The sequence below is a fragment of the Hipposideros armiger genome, unplaced genomic scaffold, assembly GCF_001890085.2.
Source record: "Hipposideros armiger isolate ML-2016 unplaced genomic scaffold, ASM189008v1 scaffold_1228, whole genome shotgun sequence".
NCBI classification, from domain to species: Eukaryota; Metazoa; Chordata; class Mammalia; order Chiroptera; family Hipposideridae; genus Hipposideros; species Hipposideros armiger.
The window spans coordinates 133,266-147,694 of record NW_017732578.1 but is presented as its reverse complement, the minus strand read 5'-3'; positions in this window follow the sequence as shown (position 1 = coordinate 147,694).

The following is a 14,429-nucleotide window of genomic DNA, read 5'->3' as shown; positions in this document are numbered from 1 at the left end:
TATGCTTCTACCAACTCAGGAAACTATCTTTGAACATTTGGAACAATTCTGTGAAAAGAATTTAAAATTGTATCTGCCTAATACAGATGCAATCTATGGAGGCAGGATCATGAGAGAAAAATATACATATGTAATTCTCTGAAACTACAATATTAAGATTCTGTTCACAGCTCCTATTAGAGTTCATCGCCACCTATATCAGATTTTGCACACAGTAATTGTTTCATTGTAAAAATCTTTTCTGTCTATCTCCTGAATTGCTATGTTGTCTATAAATATTTAGTGATAATTCGTGATTGGGTTGTATTTACCCCTGTAGTTATGTATTACAAATGAAATGACAGCATCTGCTGAAATTAAAAGTGGCCACATTTTCGCTGGAGCTTAATTAAATGCCAAAATTTATCTACATTAACAACAAAGTCGTGAAATTTATTGATCAATTCACATGATATAAGTTGACAAATGGCTTAAGCTATTTCCATAATTTTGTACACGTGTTAAAATTTGTAATGAAAAAGAACACTATATTAACATTAAATGAGAAATGAAAGGGAGGTTTTGTACTGGGGCCAGTGCCCTGGAGCAGTGTACTTTGTTTTCCGGGCCCTGTCCAGCCTTGCTGTTGGAGCTGTGTACAGATGGGTCTCTGACAGTCCTACAGCTGTTCTCCTAATTGTCCATTAAGTGTTCTATTGATTCTCTGATTCAAAGTACATGTCTTTCAGCTCAAGCTATCGTGTGAAGTGGCAGACACATTCCTTGTAGAATGACAGAGCAGCTTGAAACCTAAAAATGTGGTCTGCCAGTTTCAATTGAGGAGCCTGCTTTCAAAGGAGAAGGCTTGGTTAAAGGCACCTCGCAATAGCTGGTTAGGTTTTATTTTCTAAACTTTTAGCATCAATCAATTAAAGCAGCAGGAGCATGAAGAGCTTTAATTCCTGGTTAAGCATGTACAGATTGCACCTGGCTGAGGCGGGCAGGGCAGGGTGAGGGGCATCAGTATTGGTAACAGAAAATCAGCCTTGTTGAGCTGGATGCAGATTTTTCTCCCCGTGCACCTGACATGCGCAAAGTCATTTTCATTTGACTTGCAAGTTCACTTTTAGCATTTTTTAAAAAATTGAGATCGTCTGCGATTCCGAATTATGCCAGTCAGAAGCCTGTTTAAAATCATCTCTCTTTAATCTGGAAAGTGAAAGATAAGATGCATATCTCTTGCAAGGACCATAAATCTTCAGAGAAACAAATAACCATAGGTAAAACTGTAAAAGTTATTTAGTTCTTCACCGAAAGAGGTTTATTAATCTAAAATTTCCAGTCCATTGTGTCATGATTTGGTTAGCACTCTGTATCTCATTTTGTGCAATTGTTCCTCAAGCAAAGAGCTGATCGCGTCAGTTTGAACTTTATCAGTTGTGTAGTTCTGTTGGAATCTAAGTACAAGGAATAAAACAAAAGCCTCTATCAAAAAGGTCCAAAACTACATGGTTTAGGTCACCCCAAATAGCATTTGCTTTCTTTTCTTAATGAGATGACACATCCTAATGTTTCTACCATTTAGGTTTATCTCTTAATTACTTTGTAATATAATATTTCAGTAGAAAACAGTCTTATTATCTAGTAATCTTTCAACTATAAATGAAATGAATAAATAATGTTTGTTTCCTCCTGTGTATCAGCTTAATTAGGAGCTATCCCTGTGGCCCCAATCACAAATGAGGATCTCTGATGTGATTTTAGCTATCTAATAAGTTTTCAGATTCATCTAGATTTTCAAAGGAAAAAAAGACTATCAAACACATATTTAAATGTGCTTAATGTATTACATATACATATTTAAATGTATAAAATGAAAATTATAGATCATATTAAGGAAAATCACTTTAAGGGAAGGATTAATTAAAAACTGCTCTTTCCCACAATTAGCTGTTCATTCTTTCTCTTTTGTGTGTGTGTGTGTGTGTGTGTGTGTGTGTGTGTGTGTGTGTCTCCTTTGTATCTTTTCACAATAGCCTCTTTTGAAGATTACTCTCTTTTGTTTTCCTCTCATTATTGTTGGATAAAGGAGCATGGCTACTAAACTAGTGTTCCTTTTGTCACGAGCAAGTGATTTGTATCCTGATGCTCTGTCTGGAGTATGCGTCTCTATTCTGACCCGCCCAGTCTATAAAGCCTCCATGCTGTAGCGTCCTCAGTAGGAAGTCAGTTTCCTGTTGTAAGAGTTGCTGAACAGGGAGACAGAATTTGTGTACTTTCGATTTCTCCCTAGTGTAATGTATTTGGGATTTAGAAGCCTTGGGAGTTATATAATCTATTTGCTTTCAAAAATATTTGTTTTGAAATTACATAAAATACGTGAATGAATGAATGAAATATATGGTATGTACTATATTGTAGAATCTAAACTGAATTTAGGGCTTTTTTGGGAGGTGGGGGGAAGGGGATATGGAACCTTTAACCAAAATGTCCTCTTACCAAAGGATGATAAATTCTCCCTATCTGCTTTTTCTTGGGAAACAAGTGAAAAATCTATTTTTAACATAGTAATATAGTATATATTGATACCTGCAAAACATTATGTGAATCTACTTAGATGCCAGCACTTTCAATTACACTGTTAGCCAGTTTTTAAAAAAGATTTTTAGAAGCTTTCAACTGTAGACTTTTGTCTTGTTGAATGAACTTCAGCTACACTAAATTTTAAGTAAATTTGTGATGACTGAGCAATATACATTGGCTGAGCTAGAATCCAATAACCCACAGGACAAATTAATTTTCAACAAAAAGGGCAGAAACCTCAAGTGCCATGAGTATATGGAGTCTCATTCTATCTCTCTGGAGCCATTTTTGCAAATCACTACAGCTATTCATAATCTAAATCAGTCTCCTTTAGCAGCAGAAAGATCTTTTTTCATGACAAAACAGAAGATGACATTCATTAGTGCCTAACTTGCATAAGCTACCTTAAATTTATTGGTGCTCTTCTACTTATCGGAGTAAGAATTCCTTTGTCTACAGCTATAGGAAAATTCCAGTTGTACCACTTAAAAATATAAATTGTCACTTTTATCAGAACTTTTGGCAGTTTACTTTATTTTAGAAGTAAAACTGGTGGTTAAGGTTTTAAGACTTCCAATGGGCATTGTTTCAATCATATTTAATAGGTGCCTAGGATAGTGATAGGATTATGTATAAGCTTCTCTGCTACAAAAAAAAAAAAATCCACATTTTCATCCATGTACTGCTGGGGAGGTTTGTGAGGAAACCAACTTTTGTGGCGGTGGATGTCACTAAATGCATCATATATCTTACCAACTGTGGACAGACTTAAAACCACCCAGTCTGTTTGCTCAGTGTATTCAAGGGCTATGTGTGATTTAAAAGGGGACAAAATGCTTAGAGGACATCATTTTAAATGTTCCATAAGCTGTTCTGAGTCTTTCTACCTAAAAAATAGAGCCCAGTCAGGGGAAACTTAGTCTTATGTTTATAATATTCTGATTAGAACCCTCCTTTTGTTGGGTTCATTTTTCTTTCCAGTTTGTAAGAACCAGCCTTAGATCCATTTTGAAAAATCTTTAGCACCTGATTTTTGCTGTTTGTTTTCTCCTATCCCCACACATGCTGGTTAAAAAAAAATAAGGAAAAACTGAATATTCATACATTTTGCAATGATAGCTTTTGTTTGTTTTTATTCCTGACAATCAGATGCTTGCCCTGGCGAGACAGTGAGGAGAATTATCTAGAAGAGTTATTTTGGCAGGGCAAAATGGCACCGTGGGGCATCTGTATAGAGCAGGAGGAGAACTTGGGTGTGACCTTGATCGAACCTGACTTGGCTGTGGTAGTATCAGATAGCCGGATCCTGAAAGAACCTTTTACTAAAGCTTTTTTTTCCTGTCTACCTACCATCTCTAATACCTCACATTTCTATCTGTTGCTAGTCTCATTTATGATAGGTAGGAACATTGAGGCAAGCCTGGGGTATGACCTGGAATGAAGGAAGAATTGAATAGTATCAATACCACAAGTGGTGCAGCCCATGAACTGGAAGAAGTATTGTACTCCGATTACAACAAAAATAAACAGTCAATGAAACTGTGGAAATTGTGGGACATTTGGGATGAAAGGAAAATGAGGAAAGGGAGCTATAGATACATTTTAATTATAGATTTGCACGGGGATTTCAGAGTAGTGATTGGCATAATCTCAGAAGTAACCAGGCTTGACAATGATTGCCTTGTGGTCAAAACGCTGCATCCAAGTTAGTGAGTCAACATGTAGAATGAAAGTGAAAAGTGACCCCCCTATACTTATATCAAATATAAAGTTTATTATAAATTTCTCATTATCTCCAAAAATGTATATACAGTACATCCACGTGGGCAGAACTGAGTTTGGCCACTAGATTTAATAAAAAGGGCAGAGGTCTGGGCGTGATTATCTGAAGAATGAATTTACTGGGTCAGTTCTTGGAAGTTTAAATAGTGATTGACACCTGAAAGTTTTTTTTTCTTTTTTTTTTAGCTGAGCCATCCTGCCACCTGTTGGCAGCTCAGCTCGGGCCGTGAATCAAACCGGGACCCTGTTGCTCAGAGCTCAAACTCTTGAGCGAGCTCTTAACCAACTGAGCCACTCAGCCAGCCCTTGTTTTATTTTTAAATATTTAACTTAGTCAGTTTTTTGGTGTTTTATTTTTAATTGGGGAATTGGGGCAGAAGAACAGTGTTGGGGAATTGAAGAAGGGGAACAGACAAGTTGCTGTTGTTTTGTTCTTCAGTCTAGTTGTGGAGGACGTTGCTTCACTGGCCCATGTTGGTATTATTACTGCAGCCTATGCCATCACTGGTGACTCACGGCAGCCCAGCTCCAGGTCAAGCTGTTGTTCATCATCTTATCTGTAGAGGGCGCAGCGTCACTGGCCCTCATGTGGGATCCGAACCGGGGCCCTGCTGCTCAGAGCTGCCGCTCCCAAGCCAACTCTTAACTAACGCACCACTTGGCTGGCCCGACACCTGGAAGTTTTTATCAACTAGTATCACCTGCCCAAAGCCTTGTAGGTTACAAACTAGGTAATGCTCCCTCAAAAGGTAGAGTTGATTTTAAAAATTACATTAAACACTCAGTTGAAATTTCCTTTCCCTAGATTTAGTCAAAGATATACCAGATTCTTGCTAATGATTTATTCCAGTTTGATCTGCATCTGATTGGTTCTAGCATACACGTAGTAGCCTATCTCATTTTTATAAAAAGCAGCTCTTTACTCTCCAAAATATAGTCATATGCATTTACAAATCTGAGCTGTTGAAGATGCTATCATCTTTGAAGATGTGAGCACGATAAACTATTCATCTCCTCAGCTCTAAAACAAATAACATGTCCTTTGAACAGGAAAGAGGCCTACTAATACCTTAGCAATAGAACACATACTATAATTATTTCTCCAGGAGATGAACTGCCACACTGAACCTGCGTACTAGATATTTGTCCAGGGAAAAAAGTTTAAGACATAGTTGTTCTGGCAAACCTGACTGGTTCATGTCAAGGAATGCATCTGCTGTACCCTTGGTGTCAATCATTGTGACCTCACCAATCGAGCTAATCAGGCTAGTCACAGTTATTAAATAAGCATCTACAAAGGCTCCATAAAGGTGGACTTTTAAAGTCAATCAATGCCTTTTTTTTCTGACTTGGAACAAAAAGCTCTACAGCAGATTAAGACAAGGAGGAGGATCAGAAATAGAGCTTCAGCATAATAGGTTAAAAGTAACATTTTAGGGGCTTTTCTTTTACCTTTCCGTCAACCTCTCATAAAATGTCTCTCTCCTGTTTTTCTGATTTTCTCAGGCAGGTTGTGCTCCGGAACTACACTGCCTGGGTTCAAATACCAACTCTGCCACTCTCTTGTCGTGTGACCCTGTGCAAGTTACTTAATCTTCCTGTGCCTCAATTTCCATCTCTGGGGAATAGTAATATTTTCTAACAGAAAGAGTTGTTGGGAATCTTAAATGAATCAATACTGTTGGTGTCCGCCTACTTCTCTTGTATTCATGTTATTAAATGCAATGATCAATTCTAGTTTTCTTTTCTTTTCTTTCTTTCTTTTTTTTCTTTCAAGATTTTATTGGGGAACTGGGGAAGGGGAACAGTGTTGGGGAGTTGGGGAAGGGGAACAGCCAAGTTGTTGTCCTTCAATCTTAGTTGTGGAAGGTGCAGCTAGCTCAGCTCCAAGTCCAGTTGCCATCCGGCCACCTGCAGCCACTCAGCTCAAGGTGCCATGTTCAATCTTAGTTGCAGGTCGGCTTAGTCCACCATCCCATGTGGGAATTGAACCAGCAGGCTTGTTGTTAGGAGCACATGCTCTCACCAGCTGAGCCATCTTGCCACCTGTTGGCAGCTCAGTGGCAGCTCAGCTTGGACACAGCTCACTGGCCCATGTGGGAATAGAACCAGTGACCCTGTTGCTCAGAGCTCACGCTCTTAGCCAACTGAGCCATTCGGCTGGCCCCCAAGTTTTCTTTTTATTTGACCTGTCAGTGCAGTTCAGCACAGCTTGTCACTTTCTCTTCCTCGAAACGCTCTTCACTTGGTTTGCAAGATACTTTACTGTCCTGGTTTTTCTCCTCCTTCACTGCTCCTCCTAAAGTTCTCGTCCCTCTAATCTGTAAATGTTAGTGTACACTAGAGCTTAGTCCTGAGTCCTTTTCTCTTCTCTTCTGTGTTTGTATCCTTTTGATCCCCTCCAGGTTCATGACTTTAAATATCATCTATGTGGTGCCTACTCCCAAATGTATAACTTCAGCTTGACTTCTCCCCTTAACTGATTCACATCCCAGTTGGATATCCAGTAGGCATCTCAAATTTAACACGAAGTTAAACCCCTGATCTCCCCACACCTTTGCCCTTCCCCCCCCCCAAAAAAAAGCTGCCTTCTCTACAGTCTTCTGTGTTAATAAATGGCAATTCTATCTATTCAGTTGTTCAGGCCAAAAACCTTGAAGTCATCTTTGACTCCGCCCTCTTTTTCTCATACCTGGTTATCAATTCCATCAACAAATCCTGCTGGCTCTATCTAAATATGAATCTAGAAACTAGCCTCTCCTCGACACTCCACTGCTACCGTTCTATTCTAAGCTGTTCATTTCTCACCTGGATTATTGCAATAGCTTCTATAGTACAGTCTTTGCCCTCCTACAGTTTATTCTCAACATAGCAAACAGAGCAATCTTTAAACATCATGTCAAAACCCTTCAATGGTGTCCCATGTCTCTCAGTACAGAATTCAGAGTTTTCACAATGACTCACAAGGACCTTCATATTCTGGTCCATAGTCACCCCTCTGACCTCATCTCCTCCAATTCCTCCCATCACTCAATCTTCCTCAGCCACCCTGGCCTCCTAGTTGCTTAAACATGCCCCGCAAACTCCTGCCTAGGTCTCTGTATTTGCTTTTCACTCTCCCTGGAACTCCCTTCCCCAAGATATTCATTCTCGTGGCTTGTTCCCTTGCCTTGCGTCTTTCAGGTACTTGCTTACCCATCACCTTCTCCTTGATGTCTTCTCTGACCTCTCATATCCAGTTCTTTGTATTCCCATTCTGTTTTACATTTCTTCATTGCACTTGTCACGATTTGGCATTCTAAGTGGTTTGTTGGTTTGTTTGTTATCTTCCCCTAGAGAATGCAAACTCATAGAGAGCAGGGCTTTTTGTGTGTTCTGTTTACTGTTGGGTTTCTAGCACCTAGATCAGTGCCTATAACATATTAGACCTCAATAAATACTTGCAGAATGAGTGATTCAAGTGCTTGGAATAGTTCCTAGCACATAATGAGAACTCAATAAATGTCAACTATTATTTGATTCCAATTATAAATTTATCATTGTGCATAGTATAAGATAACTCTAAGTAAAGAATCTCCTTTTGCATATTAATAACCCTGTAACTGTATATAGTAAAGCTCTTTTATTATTTCACTTTAGCCTCAAAATATCCCTTTTGGATTACCACAGTACTTACTTAGCACCATGCTTTGTACACCCTCAGTAAATATTTGCTGAATGAGTGGTTTAGTTTCTGAATCGAGAACCTCTCTTTCAGAATGCCAAGACTAGAAACCCAGTGTTCCTCAGACTAGCTCCCCGATGAAACCTTTTCACAACAAAAGAAACAAGGGTGGTAGAAATTTATAGGTTAAAATTTCCCCTTCTTCTATTTTAAGTTTTTGTTCTTAGCCCTGGGTCCTTTTTATTTAACTTAACTTCATTGTGCAATTTCAAAAATTTAACTTTGTTTTCCATTATAGAACTTTGTGTTCATGTGTACTGTAAGATAAAGTTCAATATCATAACAAATGGTAGACATGTTCGTGAAGATCCCTTTGTCAGGTCAGTTTAACAAATACAGACATCTACTATATGATAAGTGCTAGTGATTTGTAGAAGAATATTATTTGGTTCTGTCTTTGAGGAGCCCAAGAACAGTGGAGAAAACAGACATGTAAATAATTACATTTCAATACAGTGTAATAAATGCTGCAACAGAACCATATACAAAGGTACAGAGGTAGCAACTAGGAAGGAATGATTAACTTTGGGAGATGGTGTCAGTTGAAGAGGAGGTTAAAAGAAGGCTTTATAAAAGGTTATGCCCAAGTAAATCTTTTATATATGAAAAGGTATAAATAGGAGTTATTCTGGTAAGTAAGGTAGGGGCTGGAGAGGGTGAAGGCATTTTAGATAGAGGGAACAGCATGTGCAAAGGCACAAAGATGTATAACAGCATAATGTGTGCAGGAAATTACAAATGCTTTGGTATTATTGAAGCACAGTGTGTGTGTGTGTGTGTGTGTGTGTGTGTGTAGGGGATTGTGACATCATTTGTGAGCTCTCATTTCTGTGGGAAGTCACAGAACATGAGGCCACAGGACTCTCCATGTAACATTAAGAGCTGGTACTATTCCATGTGGTCATTGGGGGGCTATTCCAAACAGAAGCATCTCTAAAACCAAAAGAGAATGTACTGAAGAAGAGTGGAGGTAAGGAGTCTACTTCAGAGGCTATTGAAAAAGTCTCAGGTAAGATGATATTGATCTGATCTAAGGCAGGGTTACTGAAGATGGAGAACAAGAAAGGGCTTTTGGGACATTCTGATGACTTAGGCAAAATTAATTTGATTGATTGCATTTAGGGGGCATGAGGCAGACAAACACCTACTCGCTTCATAGAAGTACATTTCCTATTCTCAGATTCTAAATAAGTTGGAGCCTCATCATTTTCTGAGAAGGGGCATTCTGAGAACAGAAGCTGTAGCAGGACTGCACTCCACAGGCCCATGGTAGACCAGGGTGTCTTCAACTCCAGAACAGAATGGTTGGTTTCCAAGGCAAAGATCCCTAACCTGGTCTCTAAGAGCTGGAGTGAATCTCAGAGGCCATTTAGTTCAAGCTTCTACCTAATGCAGGAACCATTTCTGGAGTATCTTAGATCATCCAGCTTCAACGTGCAATCCGCTTTCTGTGATGGAGATGTTGCTGCTCCTTAAGGCCGCTCCTTCTACCTTTGACCAGCTCTATTAGAAAGTTCTGCTCTACACTCAGCCAAAATTGGCCTTCTATTCTTTGGTTCCGGTGGTATTCCACAAGGCCACACAAACATGATTCAATTTCAAGAAGAAGTCTTACTTGGGAATTAATGATGATGGTTAGATCTCCCCAAGTTTCCTCAGTTTCAGCTGCCCCTTTGGGACTTGTTTTTTACACTGTTATCTTGGTCATGCGCCTGTGGACAAGCACAAAATACCAATGTTCCTCTTTAGGTGCAATACCAACATCTATCATAATATTGCACACGGGGTCTGGCCACAAAAACCCAATGGTCTGGACATATATTTTCATCAGTGTAGCCTGAAGTTCTTAGTTTTTGGGTTTTTTTTTCCACAAGAACTAATTTTTTTTTAAAGATTTTTTTATTGGGGAATTGGGGGATGGGAACAGCGCTGGGGAATTGGGGGAAGGGGAACAGACAAGTTGTCCTTTTGTTCTTCAGTCTAGTTGTGGAGGACGTTGCTTCACTGGCCCAAGTTGGCACCATCATTGCGCTCTTCCCAGGAGAGGCAGATCAGTCGCCGGCTTCTGGATGGCCACTCAAGGCAGCTGCTGGCCGCTCACGCTGGCTGCTGGCTACACACAGTAGCCGATGGCAATCCACTGCAGCAGAGACTGTAGCCTACGCCGTTGCGGTGACTCGCCACAGCCCAGCTCCAGGTTGAGCTGTTGTTCAGCATCTTAGCTGTAGAGGGCAGTGTCACTGGCCCTCATATTTGGGATCCGAACCAGGGCCCTCTGGCGTCCCCCTCTTAGTTTTTTTTTTAAACAGCCAAATCATTGGCATCTGCTGAGTATCTGGTCACCAAAACCTCCAAGCTACGTCTTTCTTTTCTTGTTATCTCTTATTCTTACCCTGTCAGTCCTATCTAGTTCAACTGATTTTTAGAATCGATGGGCAGGACTTTACATAAGTTCCTGTAAAATTTCACAGATTTCTCTTTTTTGGGTTTGTGTACCCAGAATTTTTCCACGATGACTATTTACTGATCTAAGACTGAAAACGATCCTGTTAACCATACTTTTAGCTTTGTGTCATCTGCAAATTTGATAAGCTTTCCCTGAGGTTTATCTCCAATTTTCTTCCCCTCTTCACCTTCATCTGTTTATAGTCCTTTCTTGTCTCTATCTTTTCCTGATCCTAGAGTAGCTCAGGAACTTTAATTGATGGTTTGTTCTGCTGCAGCTGCTGAGGTTGCCCCACACTTCTTTGCCACTCACCCTCTGTTGTTGCCGTCGCTGCCCTGCTGTCACTCCTGGTGATAGGGGCTGACTGGGACGCATCTTTGGGGTTTGCACCCTTCTGCTCCCTCCTCACTCCCATATTGTTGCTGATGTTATCATTCATTTTTATTCTAATTATCCATCCACTTCTCTGCTCAGCAGACCCTGCACTCAGATGGGGAAGCTCTCCACCCCCAAGAAGTACTTTAATTATATGTCACAGTGGAAGGCCTCATGGCATGCATGTGTGTGTGTGTGTGTGTGTGTGTGTGTGAATAACACCCCTCCCCCCCAGTGTTACAGACCTTATTTATTTCACCCTACCTTTAGGTTTTTATAACAGGCTCCCTAACTCTCCACAGGATTCCTTCAAGGCTGGGACAAAAGACAATAGAAGTTGTAAGCAACAGCCAGAAGCTCTGTTAAGGGTTTGCGATTGAGGGCTCAGTACCCAGAGTGTAACGCTCCAAATCATCGTGTCCCACCAGCCTTCCACCAAGTGTCCCTGGCTTGAACTGATGAGCTTCCACTAGCTACGTAAGATTTAATCTACCCCCCGCCCCTCCTGTCTTGTCTCCCTTCAGAGCACTGCATGAGGAATTAGAGAAAAAATCTGCCCCTAGAGTCAGGCCAAGAGAATCTGTCACAAAAGCGAAAGTCAGTTCCAACCTTTAGCTCTGGTTTTGGAGTATTGCCTCTTCACCAAAACAGAATGTGTAGTGGGGTCCTACTATGCCTGAATTCGGAGGCGGATTCCCAGAATGCCCACTGCCGCCACCTATGATACTCATCACACCTCTCATATCGAATGTGTGTGGTTCATCCACCCCTAAGAAACTTGCATTTGGAGGTTTTCCTTTTCAGATTTGGCCCTAGTCTATAGCACTCTTTTCACCTTGACAGTTATAACTTAACCTTCCTTAGCATAGTTACCTCCTCTTTTAAATGAGGGCCATAATACTCTTTCCTTCCTCAAAGGGTTTTTTTTTCCAAGGATCCAACGAAATACTATATATAAAATCATTTAAACATTCTAAGGAACTGTGCAGGTATTGTTATTTACTAGAATCAACCATAGTCCAACTCAGCTCTAAGAGTCTAACTTAGACAACTGGAAAAGATGTGACCGATGGAAGGAAGGAAGTTAGTCGCTTGGGGCTATGAGACTGTCACAGGGTCAGAATCACCAAATGTTAGAGTACAATGAGACCTAAGAGATCATTTGGTCCAACCCCCTCATTTTGTCCATAAAAAATCACACCAGACAGGAGCAGAGGACTTACCTTGAGATCTCCTTGGTTCAGAGGATCAGCAGAGCAGTTAAGTAGCAATTCCAAAGTTGTAGAAGAAGAGCGGTCAGCCGACAACCTGAAAACGTGTCTTGCCTCCCTCTCCCTTGGTCAGGGAAACTGTCGACCTTTCTACCAGGTGGATGATTTGTAAACCCCTCTCCTTAACTTGAGAGCAAGCTCATGCCTCCTCTGGCTTGCGGGCTCCTCGAAGACCCACCTGTGTCCTTTTAGCGAATGGATTTCCCAAGCAAACACAGCCATGTTGTTTGTCTCTCAGTCGCTCTGCCATACAGGGAGGGAATGAAGGCTCCACTCTTGTTCAGCCAGGGACTCCGGTGCCAAGCCTCTGATATATAGTGTGCGGGGACCTCAGGGCATCCAAGTTGTAACAAGAACACGATGAGCTTGTGGCCTCGGGCTTCTAACCTGCCCCTCAACCCACACTTCAGAGAAAGTTATTACACAAGAGTTAGACTAAATCAAGCCAAACTGCAATGTTTGCGCACTGTGGCCCATTTTCAGATCTCCTTGTATCTCACCACCAGTCCCTCGGAAACTCAGTTGGGAGCAGAACAAAACGACCCAATGATAATTTAGTTGTAGGTCTTTAAAAATGAGCCCCACTGATTTATTTTGAAATTTCAGTTAAGCATGATGTCAAGAAAATCTCTCTGGCTATTTATCATCTTTTTTTCCTCTTGCATAGTCCGGGTAAGGCAGAATAAAATTAGAAACTGGCTGTTCAGATGCCTCTAGTTTTTTGTTGTAGGCTGATATTGTTCCTGGAATATCAGAACATTAAGATGTTTTGATGATAATTTTCTGCCAAAAGAACACTCATCATAGCAAGGAAGTCCTTTATTTTGTCATTTACTTTCTTATTTAAAAAAGATTTTTATTAAAATATAGCTAGCATACAATATTGTATTAGTTTCAGGTATACACAATAGTTATTCAACATTTCTATACCTAAAGAAGTGATCAGCATGATAAGCCCAGCAGCCATCGGCACAGTACAATGTTACACGATATTCTTGACAATATTCCCTATTCTGTACATTACATCCCTATGGCTTATTTGTTTTATACTGGGAAATTCGAACCTCTTATTCCACTTCACCTTTCCTCCCCTTTAAAAATTTTTTCAGTTACAGTTGACATTCAGTATTATTTTATATTAATTTATATTAATATAAAACAATTATTTTATATTAATTATTTTATATTAACATTCTATTAATTATAGCATAGTGGTTATTTATGTATTTAAGAATGGTCTCCCTGACTAGGGGGAACAAAGCCCAGGGAAGAGTTATGACCTGGGTCTGAAGAAGAGAGGAGGGGACTCTTTTGGCTTCTGTGGACCGGACACATCTATGGGGCACGAGTGGAGTATTTTCATGGTTACCTGCCCATATTTCTATTTATTGCCTCAATATTAGCATCCCATCCATAGCTATCAGAATGAAGCTTCAAATTGCTTTGCTTTGGAAAAATTAAAGACTGAGATGCTACTGAAGAGTCTCTCACCCTCTGCCCTGGTCAGCATCCTACTGCTTACTGTGGAGATGCTGCCACCACTTGTCTTTGAGGCAGAAGGTTAATCAGGACCATCACCTGGTCCTTCCCAACACCCTGTGCACCCTCAGCCTGGGAAGGTACAAAGAGTGTATCACACAGTCACTGCCCTTAGGGCAATCATAATCAGTTTCAGATGATTCGGGGGGGATATTAGCATCTTAAAATTATTTGCAAATTTTCTTGTATATGGGAATGTCTTTGAGAAGAGTCAAAGAAATATCTGATTTTCAGAGGGGTCCATGACTCAGAAGAGGTGAGGATTGATTGGTCCAGTTGGAGAGACAAGACTCCTTTAGAGAATCAGCAAAATAAGAACAGTGTATAACATATTTGTGAGACCAAGGTGGGTCAGCATGAGACAGCTTCCAGAGTGAGGTGGGATTTTTTAGGCGTGTCTTGAGGGTAGAAGATGTCTGAATAGGTAGAATGGAGAGGGCAAGTGTGCCTGACTGGAAGAAAACAGTGAATTGGAAACTAGAATTTATTCAACAGAACACCTATTGTGCATTAGGCAACTTACTATTATGTGATCTCATTTAATCTTCACAACAAGCCAGTGAAGTGAGGATTGTCATCTCCATGTTACAGGTGAAAACAGATTCAGGGAGGCAAGGTGACTTGGATACAATTAGGAGATTAGCAAAGACAGGTCATTTAAAACCTTGTTCTTTATTCCCCACTGCCTTACAGTAGCTGTAGCATAAAGAAAGTAATGACAAAGGAGTGA